Here is a 20,964-nt window from a genome sequence, read left to right on the forward strand (position 1 = left end):
GAATACTACTCAGCCATGAAAAAGACAAAATCATCCCATTTGCAACAACATGGACAGACCTGGAGGGTATTATGCTAAACAAAATAAGCCAGACTGAGAAAGACAAACACCAGATGATTTTACTTATATGTGGAATATAAACAAACACATGGACAAAGACAATACTTCAGTAGTTACCAGGGGAAGGGGCGTGGAAGGTGGGCACAGGAGCTGAATGGGAGCACTTAAGTGGTGACAGACAAGAAATAATGTATAACTGAAATCTCACATTGATATAAACTATCACGAATCTCAATTAAAAAAAATTGTGGCAATTAAAAACTCCCTTGCCCTTTCCAGGACTTTTTTTATAGGCAATTTATACCAAATCTTAAAGGAATAGTTAATTTTTATCTTAGATAAGTTGTTCTTGAAGATATAAATATGTCAATTTCATATTATGAGGCTAATGAACTCTGGTTTCCAAAACTGGACATAGACAATATGGAAAAATAAAAATCATTTACAGGCCTATTTCACTTATGAATATAGATGCCAAAATCCTAATGGAAGAAAAGAATATTATTCTCTCAATTGATGCAGAAAATGCATTTGATAATTCAAAATCTTTTTATGAGATAAGTCTTCACAAACTAGGAATAAAAAAGAATTTTTCCTTGTTATAGGAAAGGTTGTATACCAAATCCTTAAAGCAAATATTATATTTAATTGAGAAGCCTTGGAGAAACTTTTAAGATCAGGAACAAGGCAAGGATGACTCCATCATAGCTACTGTTGAACATAGTATAGGACCTGCAAAGTTATAAGAAAAAAAAAAAACAAAATAAGTTTATAAAAATTGAAAGGTAAGCAATAGAGTTATCATTATTTGTAAATGATAAAAATACCTAGAAAAACCAGTAGAATCAAGAAACAAGCTTGTCAAACACAAGATCAGCTTCTAAAATCAATAGCATTTCTCTATACTAGCAATATCTGCCTAGTAATGATTGTTTTTAAAAAAACCACCCATAGTAGCAAAAACAAAACAAAACTCAAAAATAAATTACCAAAAGCACACAACCAACCAACCAACAAACCAAAAATATCCCTCTGACGCTGGGGTTGACGAATTATGGCCTATGGGCTAACCCAGTCAACCACCTGTTTTTGTAACTAAAATTTGATTGGAGCACAGATGCACCCGTTAAATATTATGTGTGGCTTCTGTCATGCAACAATGGCAGAGTTGAGTAGTTTTTTTTCTTTTTGGTGAGGAAGATTGTCCGTGAGCTAACATCTGTGTCAATCTTCCTCTACTTTATATGTGGGACGCTGCCACAGAGTGGCTTGATGAGCAGTGTGTAGGTCCACACCTGGGATCTGAACCCACAAACCCTGGCCTGCCAAAGTGGAGTGTGTGAACTTAACCATTACACCACTGGCGGGCCAGGCCCCAGAGTTGAGTAGTTTTAACAGAGACTGTATGTCTCACAAAGCCTAAAATATTTACTATCTGGCTCTCTACAGGAAAAAATTGCTGACCCCTGCTCTAACGTATCTAGGAATTAACATAACCAAAAATACACAACACTTGTATGGGAAAAAAAATTTAAAGCCCTATTAAAGGACAGAATAAATGGGGATACATTCCTTGCTCTTAGATTAGATGACTAAATTTTGTCAAAATGTTCTGTCACTTGTAAATTAATCGAAATCGATTATTTAATTGACGTGAAATAGCTGTTTATATTAAATAATTACAAAATGTAACCCAAATCCAGAATCAATCTGGATTTTTTGAGACACTCAATAACTTTACCCTAAAGTTAATATGGAAAAATAAAATTCTGCCAATATCTAAGTCAATTTTGTAAAGGAAGAACAAAAAGGAGAGTTACCCATTCAGATGTTAATACATACTACAAAGCCATAGCGAGAAAAATATATGTGGTACGGGGTAAGAACAAATAGACCAATGGAGCGGAACAGAGAACTCAGAGACAGACTTTGTATATATAGGAATGATTATATGGTGAATGTGGCACCAGAAATCAACGGGAAAAGGATGAAATGTTTACCGGATGGTACTGGGAAAACTAGCTCACTATATGGAGAAAAAGAAAACTTGGACCCTACTTAATACCATGTTCAAAAGTGGGCTCCAGATGCATGAAAGAACTAAATGTGAAAGATAAAGCTACAAAGTTAACAGAAGATAATGCTGAAGATTTGTTTGTGACCAAAGGGAATGAGACTTCTTAGATATAGCTCCAAAGCAAAAAAAAAAAAAAAAAAAAAAAGATGAATTTGATTACATGAAAATTAAGGATTTCTGTTAAGTAAAGAAAATATGGACAAAGTAAACAGACAACAGCCTGGGAGAAAATATTTGCATTGTCAGCCTAATGAGAAATTCCTACAAATAAATAAGAAAACGATACTCTAGTAGAAAAATTAACAAAAGAAAAAGAAGTAGCAATTCATGGGACAGGAGAGCAAATGACTACATCAGGTATATGAGATATGCTCTACATCGTTAGTAATTAGAGAAATGCAAATTAAAACAAGGCCTAACATTTTGCTCCTATCACGTTGGCAAACATCAGAAAGGTGGCTCACCCTGAGCCTGTGGGGAAATAGGAACCATTACACATCCATGGAGGGAGTGTGGGGTGTGGGCTGTTGCAGCCATTCAAGAGAGCACTACGGCAGCATTGGGCCAAATTAAAAATCTGTGCACATTATAACCAGAAATTCCACTTTTGGTTATATATCCCAGAGAATTCTCATAGAGCTTTGTAAGGTGGCCACATTCGAAAATGCTCATCATAGTGTTATTGGTGGTAGTGCAGAGTAGGGGATAATCCAGATGTGCACCACTGGGGAACTGAGTTAATAAAATGTCAAGGGTGCAACTCAAGGAACACTGTGCTGTAATTAGAAGCATCTGACCAGTACACAGTCACAAGGATATCTTAATAACATAGTGCTGAGTGGAGAAACAAATTAAGGAGGGCATGTAAATGAGAGTGAGGAATGAGACTAAAGGAATAAATAAGATAAAATACAACAAGAGCTGGACCTTGCATGGACCAGCGATGATGACAGCATACCATGAACAGAGGAATACAGTTAACTCAACCCTCCCCCAACCAATGTCCTTAGCTGAATGCCCACTGCTAACTTCTCTCTACCCCACTGCCTCTGACTTTGTGGTTATACTGAGCTTTTACTGGGAAAAGTCTCCTTGAAAGATCCTTGCTTTTGCCTGTACTGTAAAGGGTTAGGATTTCCTACGCTTCCCAGCTCTTTTGGGTGTCACTGTCAGCCTGCTCTGATTGAATTTATAGCTACCAGATATTTCTTTTCTGGTCTACTGCTGACACCCATCACAGACTCCTAATAGACTGTGGAATGATTATTTTTATATTTCTTCTTCAATGCTTTTTGTAAGAAGGAGAGGTAAGTGTCTGTGTTCACTCAATTATCTTGAATCAGAAGTCTGAAAGATTTATTATTTACTTCTTAATTTTGTGCTTCAACACTCCTAATCTAAATTTCAAACCCAGGGTTGTTGAAACAGCTTTCTTAAATATTTTAAGCTTGGCTTCTGAGGAAATTGCTTTAAACTCAGAACTCCAACAAGTTTAGACAGATCTACTATTTGTGGGTTTTTAATATGCCCTGATGTTCAACATCCTGGGTGCAAATTTGAGAACACTAAGCTATCTTTAAATTGGTTTCGTACTTGAAGTGAAATTAAATTCATAAATCAATAAAGAAAAGCAAAAGTCCATAAAAGCAGTGATTTATTTATGCATTAAATACTAATATTGACACATCTTGTACTTTTTTAAATTCCAAGAATTTTCTAAACTTGATTATTTTAATCTTATTGCTGCTTTATTTGTAAACGTAGTTTTTAAAAATTAACTTCTGTATTAAAATATAACATTTTAAAAAGTACAAAAATCATAAGCACACAGCTTGGTGAATTTTCAGAGTAAACAGACCCATGTGTAAACAACAACTAGTTAAAGAAATAGACTTTAATAACACCCTAAAAGGGCCCTTCACTCGAACTCCCAGTTGCTTACTCCTCTTGCCAAGGTAGCCAATATCCAAACTTTTTAAATCGTAGATTCATTTTGCCTGTTTTTGAACTTTAAATAGATGGAATCAAACAATACGTATTATTCCGTGTCTGGTTTCTTTCATTCTACATTATGTTTGTGAGATTCATTCATGTCACTGTGGGTAGATGTAGTTCATTAATTTTCTATTGTTGTATAGTATTCCATTGTATGAGCGTGCCACAATTTATTTATCCTTCTAACATTGATGAATACTTGAGTTATTTCCAGCTTTTGTTATTAAAAACAGTGCTGTTGTAAATATTCTTGAGATGTCTTTTGGCGCACATACATGCTCACGTCTGTTGGTTACGTACCTCAGAGTGAGAGTTCTGGGGTATAAGAATACATATGTTCAGCAACTGAAGACGCCAAACAGTTTCCCAAAGTGGTTGTACCAACTTACATTCCCACCAGCAGTGTCTGAGAGTTTGTTACTCATGTCCTTGCCAGTACTTGATATTGTTAGTCTTTTCAATTCTAGCCCTTTTATTAGGTATGTAGTTCTATCCCACTGTGGTTTTCATTTGCATTTTCCTAGTGACCAACATGATTGAGTACATTTTTATGTTTATTGATTATTTGGATATCCACTTTTTGGAAAAGCTTATTCAAGTCTTTTGGCCCATTGTCCAATGGATTGTCTTTTTCTTGTGGATTTGTACAAGTCTCTTTCTCTCTCTCTCTTTCACTCTTTCTCCCCCTCTTACTTCTTTCTCCCCATCCCCTTTCTCTCTCCTTCCTTGTTTCTTCTTCTTTTAAAAATATACTCTGGGTATGAATCCTTTACCATTTACTTGTGTTGAAAAATATTTTCTTCTGATATGTGGGCTTCTTCTCACTCTTTTAATGATGTAGAAGCTCTTAATTGTAATGTAGTCTAGTTCTATGGATGGTGTAGTGTAGTTTCCAATTCTCTGCCAAAATTCTCCACTTGTAATTTAATTCCTTGAACATATTGTCTGGGCCATTTAAAGCCTGTGACTTAGAACTCCATTCTCTGGATTTCCTGTGGGTCTTTTTCCATTGTCTTTTTTTTTAAATCATGGTTTTCAGTTATATTTTACCTCCTTAAAAGTCTGATTATTTTTGATTGAGCGCCGGATACTTGTGCTAAAAATTTTATAGATGTTTTGGTGTTCTGTATAATTCAAACTTTCTCCAGAGAGGGTTTATTTTTGCATTTCTTAGGTAACTAGGTTTGGGGATGATCACCGTTTTCCAGTCAGGGGTGGAGATGCCTTAAAGTTGTGCTTGAATCCTTTCAAGACTGTCTTATTTCTAGTTCACCCTTCCTCGCAGAGTGCAGCCCTTTGCGCTCCTACTGACAGCTTGGGATATTTACCAGGACCCCTTCTCCTGGACAGTCCGAACTCCGAGTTTTGTCCCCTTATGCTCTGTTATGCTTAACTGTTCAGCCTCTCAGCTGCTGCTTTTACCTTCATAATTGACAATCGCCTCAGTGCTGAAAGTATTCCCAAATGCCTGTCTCAAGTCTCTTGGCTTCCATCTTCTTCTGGATCTTGACTCTGCAAATTCTCACTGCTTTGGTAGTTCTTTGATTCATTCAAGCTAAGGTGGTTTTTTTAAAAATCTTTTTCTCCCAGCTTTTCTAATTGTTCTTAGCAGGATTGTTGGTCTGAAACAACCTAGTCAGATATTGCTCCAGAGGAAACTTTGAAAAGTAAAAATCTGATCATGCTACATCCCTCCTCAGAAACCTTGAATATGTCCTAATTTCTACCCACTAGCCACTCCTACCTTTATTTTTGCATTTTTTTCCTGACCCAGACATACTATTTTATGCTTTCATGACCTTTCCTGTATTTTGTCCTCTGCCTGGAGTTCTCTTCTGTCCCTTTGCTCCCTCGAAAACGAAGTCTCTTTCTTCATAACCCGTATTCTATTTTATCTCCTTCCTCAGACTCCCTTTTGTGTTTGGTCTCTTATTTCATACATACTATTCTAGTTGTAACTCTCATGCAACCTTATAATTATCTGTTCATGTATCTGTCTTCCTCACTAGAATGTGAGCTCTTTTTTTGGCCCAGATGATATATTATTATTCATCTTTTTATTTCCAGGCCTAGAGCAGTATTTAGCACCAAAGAGGTATCAAATAAACATTTCTTAGATTGAAATGAGTTGAGCTACAAGAACACTTAGGTGTAAGCATGGTTTGGTTCTGAGGTTACCTCCCAGTCTGTCTGGTCTCAGGAGATGGTGAGGGCCTTATGTAGGGATGACCAATTGACATGTCTCAGGCTTCTTCCTGTCTGGTTGGTCGTCTCCTTTTACGGAACTGGTTAATTACTATCCCTCACTGTCTGCTGTGTCTAATGACATCGCAGACTGGTTAATGCCTTATACTAGGCCTGATGTTAACTCTAGAGACCTCTCAGACCCAGTCTGAATTGTTCTAAGTCCAAACTTTTAAGTACAGAGTTTTTCATTTTATTTCTCTGTTTCAAGCCATTTGTTCTTATTAGATCTCCACAGTTCTTCAAAAATATCTTTTAGCCCATCTTGGTTTACAGCCAAAATGGACATCTTCTAGGTTGAGTTTTACCTGAAAAAACCTTTCCTACTGTGTAGAAGTCATTTTCTCTGTGCTTATCCCTCGGCTCTTGTTGTTAAATGTGTTATCTCTGCACCCCTCCAGGCTACAAGTTTCTGGGGATTTGCTAGTTCATTGTTTCATGGCATATGAGTGACATGGCTCAAAACTTGGGTGTTTATCAAGACAGTAATAAATATTAAAGTTAGAATGTGGTTCAATATATTATTTATTGATTCCTTTATATTCTTCCAAACTTCAAAAATGGTTTGAGGCAGGCTAGGTAATATTATAAAACGATGACCACAAGATAAAAATAAAAGAATTTTCAAGATAAGAAAAGGAGAAAAACCATAGCAAGAACTCCTTGCTGTAAGAAGCTATAGATTTCACATACCAAATTTAGCTCTGTGCCTCCTGACGGCTAGGGGACAAAAAAGAGAGAGAGAAACTCAATAGGCTTTATAACTTGCACTTTAGTTAGGACCAATTCAGTTTCTCCAGAGAAACTAACAATATCTTTATGAGGACACCTGAGAGAAATTTATTACTGGGTTCTTTATGTTAAGTAACATTAGAAAAATCTGTTTAAATGTTTTACAAAAAAATACTAGGACTCTAGGACTTCTTGATTTATTTCTTCCTTGGCCTTCTGTGAAAGCCAATATTTAGTGGTAAAATATTGTTCTGCAAAGACAGTTCTAGAGGGAGGGGGAAGGTGGGATAGGCATGTAATTTTCTGATGATTTTGCTTAACCCAAGGATGGGACTGGAAATGCTTGGAGGAAGGGCCTGCTAACATCTCTCAGCCTGTCAGTCTCTAATCCCAGCCAAATCACCTGATTATTTTAAAAATTAAAGATGTTACAAATCTCCAATTTTGTAAAAAGTGGTAGAAATATTTATGTAGATGATTAAAGAAAGCAACCAATTTGATTTAAATAATAATAATTAATATCCTTCTCTTGTAATGAAAATGAACAATGTCAGGTATGGTTTGGATTGATGTTGTGTTTTCTGTAGGATTTGAATTATCATTAATAACTACCACCAGCACAAGCAGGCAGATGACACCGTGACAGATGCTGAAGATGTGGAAGTGAACAGGACACGTGAAGCCTACAGTCCCAAAGTTAAACATAAGAACATAATTAGATGTTAAGAGAATGTACGATCTATCAGTTTCTTGTTGCTGCTGTAACAAATTACCACAAACATGGTGGCTTCAAACAACACATAATTATTAACTTATAGGTCTAGATGTCAGAAGTCCAACATGGGTCTCAATGAATAAAATCAAGGTGTTGGCAGGGCTGTGTTCCTTCTGGAGGCTCTAGGGGAGTGTCTGTTGCCTTGCCTTTTCCAGCTTCTAGAGGCTGCCTCAATTCCTTGGCACGTGACCCCCTTCCAGCAGCTGTATCGCTGTGATCTCTGCTTCCATCATCACATCTCCTTCTCTGATGGACTCATTTGCCTCCCTCTTATATAAGGACTCTTATGATTACGCTGGGCTCACCTGGATAATCCAGGATATTCTTTAATTAGTCACATCTGAAAAGTCCTTTTTGCCATTCAGACAACACATTCACAGGTTCCGGGGATTAAGATGTGGACATTTTTGGGGGACCATTATTCTGCCTACCATATATTGTAAGCAACAGCAATGGCCGTGGTCTTTATTTTTATTTATTTGTCTATCTATCTATCTATCTATCATGTGTCTATTGGCCATGGCCTTTATAAACATGGTCAAGTTACTTAAAGTCTAATTTTCAAATTTTCCATCTTTAAAATGGGGCAATAATATCCTGCTCAGAGGATGGTTATGAAGATTAAATAAAGTGAGTATGAACATGTTTACCACTACACCTGGCACACAGTAGGTACTCAGTGAATGTTAGCTTAATGAAAATTTAAATCTAATACCTAAAACCTGTATACTGCAGAGAGTTTGAATCCAACTTGTCAGATTCTTTGGACAGAGAAAAAGTTTTTATTCTTCTTTTAGGTTGGTGCATATTTTCAAGAGAAAATAGAAAATGTGGCTCCAGATAATACTAGCTTTGTGTCCCTTATTTGAAAACTAATCATATGGTGAAATATCACATGCTTTGGCATTATCTTCCATAAAACATAAGGGTGAAAACTTAAAAATAGAAAAATAGAAATTTCAACAATAATTCTGGTAGAAACGACTTGTAACTATTTAGCACCTTATTTTTATTTCTGGAACACTTTCCGTTTGAAGAGCTCAAATTACTTGGGACATGTTAGCTAATTCTTATGGTCCCAGATGTATCTGGCGCAATGAGGGAGTCGGTAGTAGCAAAGAAGGGGGAAGGGGGAAATGGGGCAGGTGTGACAAGCTAAGGTTTGTGTTTAGAAGCAGTTCTTGGCAAAGGTGAAAATATTTTTAGGTAATCTTTTCTTTTTCCTGTGAAAGTCTGTAATACTCTAAAATTTGCTCCATTCTTACAGCCTAGAAATAGAACCCTGGAAATAGAATGACTGCACTTTGGTGGTTATTGTGGGCTGGGAAGTGAAAGCCAAGAGTGGTGGTTCTAAAACTTTTACTTTGTGATTTCTGTGCCTCACCCTTTCTGGCTTCCCTGAGCCCCAGTGGCACATAGCAACAATTTTCTGCTTCTTTCCACCTTGCCCTGATGTCCCTCCCCCAAAACAGTTCTATTTCAACTTTTATTTGGATCACCACTGCCTGACAGCAGTTCAGAGTTCTGTTGTGCTGTTCTCTCTCATGAGATCTCAGGAGATTTCAAACCTTGGTCAGAAGACAGTACTGGTGGAAGATTCAGGAGACAAAAGAGACACATTTGCTCCATTCTTATTGTTTTCAAATTGTTACTTCCTTTAAATCATTCATTTAACAAATTTCTATTAAGGACAATTTCAATAAGCTATTGGTGCTAGATACTAAAGATATAGCAGTGAACAACCTAGATATAGCTTCTGCTCTCATGAAATTTATAGTCTAGTGAAAGAGACAAGTACTAAATAAGGAAACTAATATGTAAGTTAGATAATTAAGGTTGCTGTAAGTACTAAGAAGAAATAAACTGGGTAATGAGATAGAGTGCAACAGGAGCTAGTTTAGAAAAGGTGGGGACTTGGTCTGGTTGAGGAATAGAAAGAAAGCTAGTGTGGCTGGAACATGGTAAGGTCGGGCAGGGTTTCATGAGGTGAATTAGGAAAGTAGACACTTTTCAGTGATGCTTAGGAGTTTGTATTTTATTTTAAGAACAATGGGAAGTGATGAGAGGGTTTTAAGTGGGGATGATGACATTATCTGACTTATGGTTTAAAGATCACTCTGACTTCTGAGTGGAAAACAGTTTAGAAAGGAACAAGAGTGAAAGCAGGGAGGTCTGCTAGGAGATGGATGGTGAGAGGTGATGGTGGCATGGACCAGGGGGAAACAATGTCGATGGACAGATTTGGAATGTTTTAGAGGTAAAGTTGGAAGGAGTAGCTGTCAGGTTGGTTGTGGGGGTTGAAGGAGGGGGAGGAAACTTGGGTTATCCTAGGGTTTGGCTTGACCAATTGTGCCATCTACCAAAACAGGAAAGACAGGTGGAGAAATGGATTTGGTGAAGGAAGGGGATTATGAGTTTTTGGTCTAAGTCAGTAATTTAAAGGACTTTTTACAGAAGCCTACCTGACTTCCAAGAGGAGATGTCATGTCAGCAGAAGATACAGTTTGAGAGTATTAGAATATCAATGATATTTAAAGCTATAGGACTGCATGAGCCCATCGAGGTAAGATGGAGAAGAGGACTCTGGGACTCATAAACATTTAGAGATCAGTTGGCAAAGGAGGAACCAGTTAGGGAAAGTGTGATGTCACTGAAACCATGAAAGGAAATTATTTCAAGAAGGAGGGAATGATCAACTGCATTGAGTGCAACTGAGAGGACATTAAGTTTGCGGATAGAGAGGTGCCCACTGGATCTGGCAGGATGGAACTCACCAGTGAACTTGATTGGAGTGGTTGCAGTGATGTGGTGAGGGGAGAAGCCACACTGTGAAAGAGTGAATGGGAGAGGAAGAAATGAGGTAAACAAACATAGACACCAGTTTTGGCTTTCCCAGCCCTAGTGTTGTTATCTCTTTTTTTTTAAAGATTGGCTCTGAGCTAACATCTGTTGCCAATCTTTTAATTAATTAATTAATTAATTAATCTTCTTCTCCCCATAGACCCCTTGTACATAGTTGCATATCCTAGTTGTAGGTCCTTCTGGTTGTGCTATGTGGGACGCTGCCTCAGCATGGCTTGATGAGCGGTGCTAGGTCTGCGCCCAGGATCCGAACCAGTGAATCCTGGGCCACTGAAGTGGAGCACAAACCTAATCACTCGGCCACGGGCCAGCCCCTGTTATCTTTTTGAAGTTTGTTGGGATGCATTGGAGCAATCTTGGGGGTTGGGTGATGGTATGGGGGAAAGAAAGAATTTATATTCCCCATTTGAGTGATATTTGTCATAAAACACTAATTCAAGTGTCTTTGTCACTCATATTTGTATTAGAAGCTCTCATTACCTTATTTTTAGGGTGACAGGTGAATCTTATCTTTAACTCTCTGTCCTTTCTTATTTCCTAACTTTTCTCACTTATCCCTTCAATAAAATATTTTCAGTATGTTCACTCTATATACGCTCTATACACATTTGGCATGTGCTCTATACCTATTACAAACACTCTTGATTGTCTTTTAGTTCTTCCATTTTCCTCTGCTTTCATAAGCCTAAATGAAATTCTCTTTCTTGTGGTTAGTTTCCATATGCCCATTACTTTTCCTTTTTCTGCTTTTTTTCCTCTTGGGTTTTGTAGATAGTGCCCTTGCTAGGTAATTTTCATATGTGCATTATATTGCTGAAAGAAGTCACATTTTCCCAAATGAGAACACAATGCTGGAGGAAGGTAGATATTCATGGAACAGATTGTAGGCGGTTGCTAACTCTAGGGTGAGTATTATGTTTGATTACTACCCTTTCAGTCAAGTCTTGCTATCATGGTCAGTGATAAATGACACCTAAGACTAGACCAGAACTGTAAGAGGAGAATAAGAGCTTTCTATGGGACTTGGAAGAAGGTCAGTTTGCATATTGCAGTTGAAATCGCCATGCCTTCTGTTCTTCCCAGGCACACTTCTAGATTACATTTCTAAGCATGCCTTGCAGTCGTATGTGGCCATGGCATTGAGTTCAGGTCAGTGGAATAACGGTAGAAGTTAAATGAGCAACTTCTAGGCTTGACGTATAAAAACTTGTAGAATGCTTCTCCATGCTCTCTTCCCTTGTCTCCCAGCAAGGTGCAGAGGATACAGCGGTACACACCAAGATTTTGGAGCTGGTCAAGCCACAAGATGGAAGGAGCCTGAGTACCTGAAGACCATGTGGAAGGCAACCTTAAACCCAGGAACCTACTCTTTGGACTTACACATGAACAAGAAATCAACTTACGAAGCCATCCAGATTTTGGGGTGTGTTTGTTAGAGTTGCTGATGTTACTGTCCCTAACTAATACACATTTCTTGTGTGATTTTTCCCTCTGCAAATTTGGTCATTCCTCCTCAGTCTCCTGGAGTGCCCTCTTCTCACTTTATCAAATTCGACAGCTACTTTGATGATCTGTTTTCTATTTTTTTCTGGCATGAGATATTTTCTGACCATCTCAGCCTGAGTCAATCTCTTCCTCCAAATTTCTAAAGTGACTATTAGCTTTATGGTTTACTGGATGAATAATGAAAAGATCATAAGCTCTTAATACCTGTGTTACTTTGTATAAATTACTTAATCTGCCTGAGGTTGCCTTATTTTTTTCTGAAAAATAGGCATAATAACAGCCCATCCTTCATAAAATTGTTATGAGGTTTAGATGAGGTGGTAAATGCAGAGGACTTAGAACAGTATCTGGCATGTAGTAAGCACTCTATTATTAGAGTCAGTCTCCTACCAGTTTAGTTTAATTCTATATACTGAACTCCTAACTGTGTCAAGTGTTAGGCCAGTGCAGTAGATATCACACTGAGGGATATGCTGTTCTTATAGTTTCCTCAAATGTAACATTTGTTAATACATTAGTGCAACTTGTCTTCAGTGGCATTTATTGCATTTACCATGTACCAAAGATTGGGCAATGTATTTCTGGGGATATAAATATGCCCCCAAGGAGGTCCATTACTTTCCATGTCCCTACAAGTCAGCAGATCAAATCAATTAATACCATTTGAAGAATTGTTTAGGGATATTTTGGTTTCTTCTCCAAAGCTGAATTCCTGTATGTCTCAGGGGCTTACCAAAACCCTTTACTTCATAGGGCTATTGTGTGGATCAAACGGTAGAATATGTGGAAATGCTCTATAAACTTGAAAGTGTGGAACAAATGTCTATGAAGATGTTAATTTTCAAATCTTTAAAGTTCTTAAATGAAGTTTTCAACTTTGTATGATTTTGTCTTCTCTCCAAATTGAATATAAGCTTGTTGTAGGTGGGATGTGTATTACTTCATCTCTGTAAGTCCCTAGTATCTATCTCAGTGATAAGTAAAGAGCAGGCACTTGATAAACTTTTATGGTTTAAATTTTTGCAGTGTTTACCATGAAAACCTTTGACTCTTTCCCTTTCTGGTGATTTTCTGCAAAGTAGTACCCATATATTGGGTGAGAGATTTGGCTACATTGGTTTCAAGAGGAGAAATCTGTTTAAGGCATGTTGCTAAGTGGAAAGTATATTTTAAAAACATATACTTAACTCTCTGAGCAAAGCTATCTTGAGTTTTAAGCAGCAATTTTCAATGAAGAATCTGACAGGCAAGGAACGGTTATTGAGCTCTTGGTCTGCTCTGTGCATCTGTACACACAGTGTTGAATAAGCTGTTAATCCTTCCATCTTTACAGGATATTTTAGGCATGCTTATGGTGAGGTCATGCATATCCATTTTTGTAGTGTTCTCCCACTCTACCCACTCACCATGTGTTCTGGTGCTGAGATATTTTTGTCCACTCTCATAGTACTCTCTCTTTCTTACCTTATTTCCCTCCCCCAAGCCCAGGAAAAAGAAAGTTGATTCTTCAATTTTTTTTCCCAATTTGAAAATATGACTGAGATTGGGAAGGAGGGCATTGCTATTTTTTCTTCCTCACTTCAGGTTGGTGTTAAAATGACTCAGAGTAAACAGCTTGATATTCTGTAAAAACAATTCTTCGATTGAAGAAAAGATTATATCAATGATAAGAAACAATGTTTTTCTAGAAGAGATTTTCTTATATTCCCAACTTTCACTTTTAAATTCTTTCTGCTGTTACTGCCTTTCATGCAATTTCAGGTCTGCAGAAGGATTTTCTTCTTTTTAAAAAAAAGATCAGGTCATGCTTTTTACAGTGATCCAAATTGTGATTTAAATTAAGATATATTTGTATTGGATTGGAATAAAATCTCGTTGTCAGCCCAGCACCATGGACAGAGAAATGACTTCCAGTCCATTTCTCTTCCCGCCTTCAGGTTAGCTAGCAGTAACACATTCACTTGTAAGGAACAGTTTGTTAAGTCCTCAGTTCACCTTGCCCTTATATTAAATAACTTCATGTTCGGTCTTACCTCAGGATTACTGCCTCTTTATACTTACTATTTTTTAAAAATAGTCTAGGTACCATTTTTCTTCTTCAGCTATGGGTAGTTTGAGATGATTTTGACTCCCACTTGATGATTCAACTACTTTTCAAACTCTATTCTCTCAATTAAAGAAAATTATTTTGAAATTGTATAGATTCACAGGAAGTTGCAGAAATGGCACAGAGAAGTTCTGTATATCTTTTACCCAGTTTCCCCCAAAGTAGGTTTGCCAGCTAAAAAAACAGAATGCCCAGTTAAATTGGAAATTCAGAGAAACAATGAATACTTTTTAGTATAAGTATTTTTAGTATAAGTATGTCCCAAATATTGGATGGGACATACTTATACTAAAAAATGATTTGTTGTTTATCTGAAATTCAAATTTAATAGGGCTTTTTTTTGTCATTAGGCTGTATCTCGCTGGGGATGTAGAGTCAAATGATTATGTTTTAAAGTCACTTAGAATAGTTCTTCTTTGTCCAGTTATGACACCAACTGGATACATAGTTATGCTCATTCATATCATTTACTTTTGAATATTTTAGGAGTTGCTTTTAAATTTAATTTTGTTTTATAGAATATTTACATGGTTCTAAAGTTAAACACACGAATATAATTTCAATGCATTTGTTCTCCAAACTGGTTGAAATTAGTTTGCTCATTTTCATATTTTTAAAAACAGATACAATATCGTTTCCCTAGATACCACCCTTTTATGATTGTTTTATAAAACATCTTTCTGAGATAGAATGATCCCATAAAGACAGCCTGTATAACACTGGATGACCTTCTTTTGAGTCACTTTAAAACAAGCCACGTTGTATTCAGCCTAGAGAGAAACTGGAATTTCATGCTAATTAGCCTCCTAGTTCCTTTCATTTTGTACATGACTAAAAATATTTTCACAAAGTCCTTAAACAGAAAACCAACAAGGGAGTTTTGCAAATGTAATCCTAATTAAGGTGCTTGGATGTTATTTTATTTTTAATTTTTTTCCATACAGGTGTTTTAAAATTAAAATCTTATGAGGCCCTGGCTGCTTCTGGGATGACACAGGAGTCTCCCTGGTGACTTCAGGACAGGCCAGAAAAGCTACATGGGCAGACCTGAGGAATGGCTTCTGAAACGTGCCCTACTGTGCTTCTATTTTTTTTAACAACTCTATATGTAGATTTAATGTTTCTTAAAAAAAACTATTTTTGGGGGTGGGAATGAACTATTCAATGTTAATTCAATTAAAAAATTAAACATGAGTTGTTAGTAAAAGTCTTCTGGATATTTAGGAATATTTTAATTTTAACAAGAGAAAGATGACAGTTTAGGTCTAGCCAATTCTTGCGATTATCATTTTGGAGGTAGTTTTGTGTCTATCTTCTTGCCTTCCATCTTTGCCTCTTTATTCTTTCTGAAAAGATAAATCTTAACTTTTGAAATGAAAATATATTTTTACCTTCCTGGTTGTTAAAGTAATATATGCTTATTGTAGATTCTTCTTCACAGGACTGATTGAGCTGCGATAGGGATTCATTGAGAAGGGAAGTGAGGGAAGAGGCTAGGAAAGAGGAAGAACGATTAAGCAAGGATGCAGCATGTGTGTGTATTCTTCTGTGTCTTCAGAGACATTCTCATGGGAATGTGGAGGATGCTGTCGCCAGACAGGATTGTTAGTCAGATGTCATTGAAAAATATGTAGCTTACATAGCTTTTAAAATAATTTTAACTTATTAAATCACATAAAAGAATGCATTCTGGCAGGTGTGTATAAATGGCTATAAAATTGTCTTCTTTTGACATGCCATAAGCAGATCTTCAGGGAACTTAACTCACCATGGGATAGTTGCAGTTAAATTCCTTGGGCCTGGATTCACTTGAAGTTTTTGTAGGACTGTAATGAAATGTTTTAGAAATATGGTCTAAAAGTCTATGATTATATGATAATGCCAAAAGGTGGGGAATAGATAGACTTTATTTTGCTGTAACTTTACCCAGACCTCTACTTGACAGCAACTTACCTTGAGTCATTTGCAGATGGCCACCTGTCTTGGCTTGGGGGTCTTTAGTTTTTCACAGTTGCTGTGGACACGGCCATGGCAGGTAGCCAGTAAGAATTTACTGAAAGGTAATCAATACTGTGTGTATATGGTGACCAAACCAGGAAGTGTAAGCCTTTTGAAGGTGATGGTTTGCCAGAACTAGAACCCTGTGATTCCTGTGTGGGCATGTGACAAAATGTTTCCAGTTTGTGTGCCTTCCATGATTCTATTCTTGCCATTTACTTAGTCACACCACTAAGTTAACATAACATGGTTGTCAGGAGTGAGGCCACTGAAAATAGTTATAACTATGTATTAGTTTACTTGGGCTGCTGTAACAAAGTACCACAAACTCAGTGGCTTTAGCAATGGAAATTTATCATCTCACAGTTTTGGAGGCTAGAAGTTCAAGAGGAAGTTGTTGGCAGAGCCATGCTCCCTCTGAAGGCACTAGGCAAGGATCTGTTCCAGGCCTCTCTACTAGCTTCTGGTAGTTCCTTGGCTTGTGGCAGCATAGCTCTAGTCTTTACATAGTGTTCTTCCTGTTTGTTTGCCTGTGTCCAAATTCCTCTTTTTATAAGGACACCAGTCATATTGGATTAGGGGCCCCACCCTTACCCCAATATGACCTCATCTTAACAAGTTACTTATTTCCAAATAAGGTTACATTTTCTAGTACTTGGGGTTAGGATGTAAACATATGAATTTCGGGGAAAACACAATTCAACTCATAATAGACTCACTTTATATTCGAACCAGTGGTTCTCAATATTGGTTGTACATTAGAACCTATTGGGGAGCTTTAAAAATCCTGATGCCCAGATTGCACCCCAGACTAAAGACATCAGAATATGTGTGAGATCCTGGCATTAGCACTTTTTAAATCTTGCCAGGTGATTCCAATATGTAGCCAGGATGAAGAACCATTCTATTTGGGTGTCCCTCACTAAGAACAGAAATTCACCCAATTCTACAGATAATATGTTAAGAAAATGAAATTCCAGTAACATATTCAAATTTTTCTCCTTGTTGTTGTAGCAGTAAGATTAATTTTAGAATCAGGACAAAATTTTTGGGAAAAGGATTACAGGTGATTTTTTTCCTTTTCAATTTTTTCTTGTACCTATTTAGAAATTTTTCTACAATTAACATGGAATTCTTGTACAAAAACCCAATCAATAAACTTTTTTAAAAATTAAAAAACATATCCCTTTTTCTTATTATCAACTATCATGGACTAGTATGCAGAAAAAAATAGAAAAGCATTTCCTCTGGATTTAGTATCAAAAAGAGGCTTTGATAAATTCTTGGCTCTACTATCTAATTACTAATAAGTCAAAGAACTACAGGAGACTCTTTTTAAAACAAAATGATTATTTATGGTAGCAGTTCACCAATATTTAACTGATATATAGGTAACCAAACTATGTTGCAAATCAACTCACTCAGATACCTGGGCATACATTTCAAAACCAATTTATCTTGAAGGTTGTTGTAGGAAATGATATTGCTCAATCTTAAACATTCTTGGGCTCTCCATCTTAAATGGTTTAGATTTTTTTTTAAAGCCAAGGTAGGGTTTGGTTACATGCTTTAAACTTTTTCAGGATTAATTTATTGTGGTCTAGAATTTGGAGCCTTTTTGTCTACTCTCCATGAGTTAGTGGTGATCCAATATTATTTCTCAAGAAGAATGTTGACCCTGTCCATGGGTGGTCCCTTGACCTTCTCTTTACACTCCTCAACTTTCATAAAAGGCTATGAATCACTACGATCCACTCGGCTGATTGTTAAAACATATTGTTCTACGTTCAACTGGTAACATAGGATACACTGATACCAAGAACTCATCTGGAAGAAGAAGCTCAAGCTTGTTGTCATTTAATGCTTGTCTAAAGCTTGGTTGGGATTCTGGAAATTCATCCTTTAGATATAATTGCACACATGTGGAATGGCATATGTTCAAGCTTATGCATTGTAGCATTTCTTTTGTAATATAAAAGATTGGAAACTAATTTACCTTTTTTCTTTTACTGATTGTACTTTCAGTGTTGTATCTAAGAAATCTGCCTAACATAATGTCACAAAGATCTTCTTCTGTGTTTTTTCCCAGAGGTTTTAGAATTTTAGGTTTTATATTTAGGTCTATGATTTGTTTTGAGTTAGTATTTGTATATGGGGCATATAATGGACTGTTCACTGCTTTTGCATATAAATATACAATTGTTCCAGGAAAAGAATAGCCTTTGCACCTTTGTCAAATCAGTTGTCCATATATATATGTGGGTCTATTTCTGGACTCTATTTTGTTCCATTAATCTATTTATTTATCTTGACACTAATACCACACTGTTTGGATTACTGTGGCTTTATAACGTCTTGGGCTTCATTAGAATTAAAAACTTCTTCTCTTTGAAAGACACTATTAGAGAATGAAAATACAAGCCTCAGGATGGGAAAAATATTTGCAAATCATATATCTAATAAGGGACTTGTATCCAGAACATACAAAGAACTCAAACTCAAAAATAAGACAACTCAACAAAAACGAGCAAAAAATTTGAACAGACACTTACTTCACCAAGAAGTAAATGGATGGAAAATAAGCACATGAGAAGATGCTCAAAGTCATCACTCTTTAGGGAAATACAAACTAAAACTACCATGAGACACCACCATACCCCGAATAGAATGGCTAAAATTAAAAGGACTGACCATACCAAGTGTCGACAAGGATGTAGTGGTAACAGAACTCTCTTACCCTGCTGGTGAGAATGTAAAATTGTAGAACTACTTTGGAAAACAGTTTGGCAGTTTCTTAAAAAGTTAAGCATATACCTACCATATGATCCAGCCATTGTACCCTTAGGTATTTACCCAAGAGAATACCTTGTCCCTACAAAGATTTATGTATGAATATTCACAGACTATGTCTTGATACACAATCAAGATACAGAATCAAGAGCAAGGAACTCCTTCGTGCTGATCCTTTACATTTGTATGTCCTCCCATGGGTTGCTTTTCAAACCACTTAACCGTATTACCTATTTTAAAAATCAAATAAAAAAGCTTGTTGAGAGAGGCAAGATTTATAGAAGATCCCTATGACTTGGAAAAATCCTACATTGTATATTGGGGGACAGTGGGTGGAAGTGGGGAGTTTTTTGACCACTTGACACATGATAATTCATCTTTTATTTGGTAAAATATAGTCTTAATTAATTGCCCCAGGAGACCACCAGACTGCAAGATTTAGGCCTTTCTATTTACAAGCAAATTTATAGAAATCACAACAAGGGCAGATTAGATTACTGTGTATAGATGTGAACAAAACAAAAAGTGTAAGCATGTTGATGGAAATGAACCCGTAAGTCCAGTGACTCCCCTGGGAGATGCTCATGGACAAACTTATCTTTGTCACTTCTCCTAAGACAGCATTTTTCTCAGGGTTTCAAACAGTTTATTTGGGGGAAAGACCAGATGACTAAGAATCCAGTGTGGTTAATATCTGATTTTCCCTTAACTATTTTGACCGGAAAATAAAATGGTCTTGATTGAAAAACCCTTTTATATCTGTCTTTTGGTGTTCTGAATCTTTTTTTCAGTTTTATACAAAGAAGCAGTTAATCAATTTAGGGTCTAATCTTTGGGTAACAAATTCCCTGAGACAATGGCATGAGTGATAGGGCTATAAAGTGCTTAAAACTGGGCCTAGGCCTAGTAAGAGCTCAACTAACAATAACTGGTGGCAGGTTGTGGAGGCTGCTGCTTTGCAAGAACCCAAGGGAGAAACCTTTTTCTGGTCTTCCTCCCAAGAACAACTCTTCTTTCCCCTGAGCCTCCTGAACTGTTTTTACCTCATGGACACCAGGCATCAAGCTTAACTGACTGCATCCCTTCTCTGCATCAATTTCTGGATAATTGAGAATCTAATTTATGGCCCACCTCCTGCCTTAGGATTTTGTGCACTAACCTCTTTCTTGGATTCAACCTATCTTTCTTACCTTCACTTTCCCTGTGTATATATTTCCTTGAAATTCCTTACTTTCCAACACGAGGGGCAGTATAAATAAAAGAGGCACACTAACGCATCAGTAAAAAAAGACCATGAGCTTCCACCTCAGTATGGGGGTATATTTACTATAGGTTCTATCACAGGTCTTAACTGTGTCAGGGAAGGATTGTTGGGTAGAAGGTATTAAGAGGTACTTTTTTAAAAAGGCGAAAATATCACTCTCATATATATATAAAATGGACATAGTGTTACCGACTTTAACTCATGAATTAAATGAGAGAAGCAGGCAGATACTATAACAAAGAAGTCAAGGGAGAAGTCATAGAAGTACAAATTTATATGGAGTAAAGGAATATTGAAACGAATTGCAAAAGGTTGCAAAGATGGCTCTTATTTTGGTGGCTGGCTTATTATTTCCTCCTGACAAAATTCATTGGCGTGTCCATAGATGTCTACAGACAAGAACTAGTTTGTGTTTCTGTCAGTTATCCGCAGCTTGGGGAGCTGTTGAGCAGCTCCGTAGAACTGGAATCAGACAACTGGGAAGAGAGTGCTGTAGACCAGGGGTTGGCAGTTTGGTCCCAGAATCAAATCCAGCCACAGTCCATTTTTGTATG

The 20,964-nt window shown here is 36.9% G+C and overlaps 1 long non-coding RNA gene across 1 annotated transcript in view; it reads left to right on the plus strand.

Annotated features, from left to right (window-relative positions):
- Window positions 1-17,535, plus strand: part of LOC139080899 (uncharacterized) — a 48,496-nt gene extending 30,961 nt beyond the window's left edge. The window contains exons 5-6 of the long non-coding RNA XR_011535708.1: window positions 11,994-12,168; window positions 15,303-17,535. This is a non-coding gene — a long non-coding RNA (uncharacterized lncRNA). The remainder of the gene's footprint in view (window positions 1-11,993; window positions 12,169-15,302) is intronic.
- Window positions 17,536-20,964: the final 3,429 nt, after the last annotated feature.

Source organism: Equus przewalskii, chromosome X, assembly GCF_037783145.1.
Source record: "Equus przewalskii isolate Varuska chromosome X, EquPr2, whole genome shotgun sequence".
Taxonomy (NCBI): domain Eukaryota; kingdom Metazoa; phylum Chordata; class Mammalia; order Perissodactyla; family Equidae; genus Equus; species Equus przewalskii.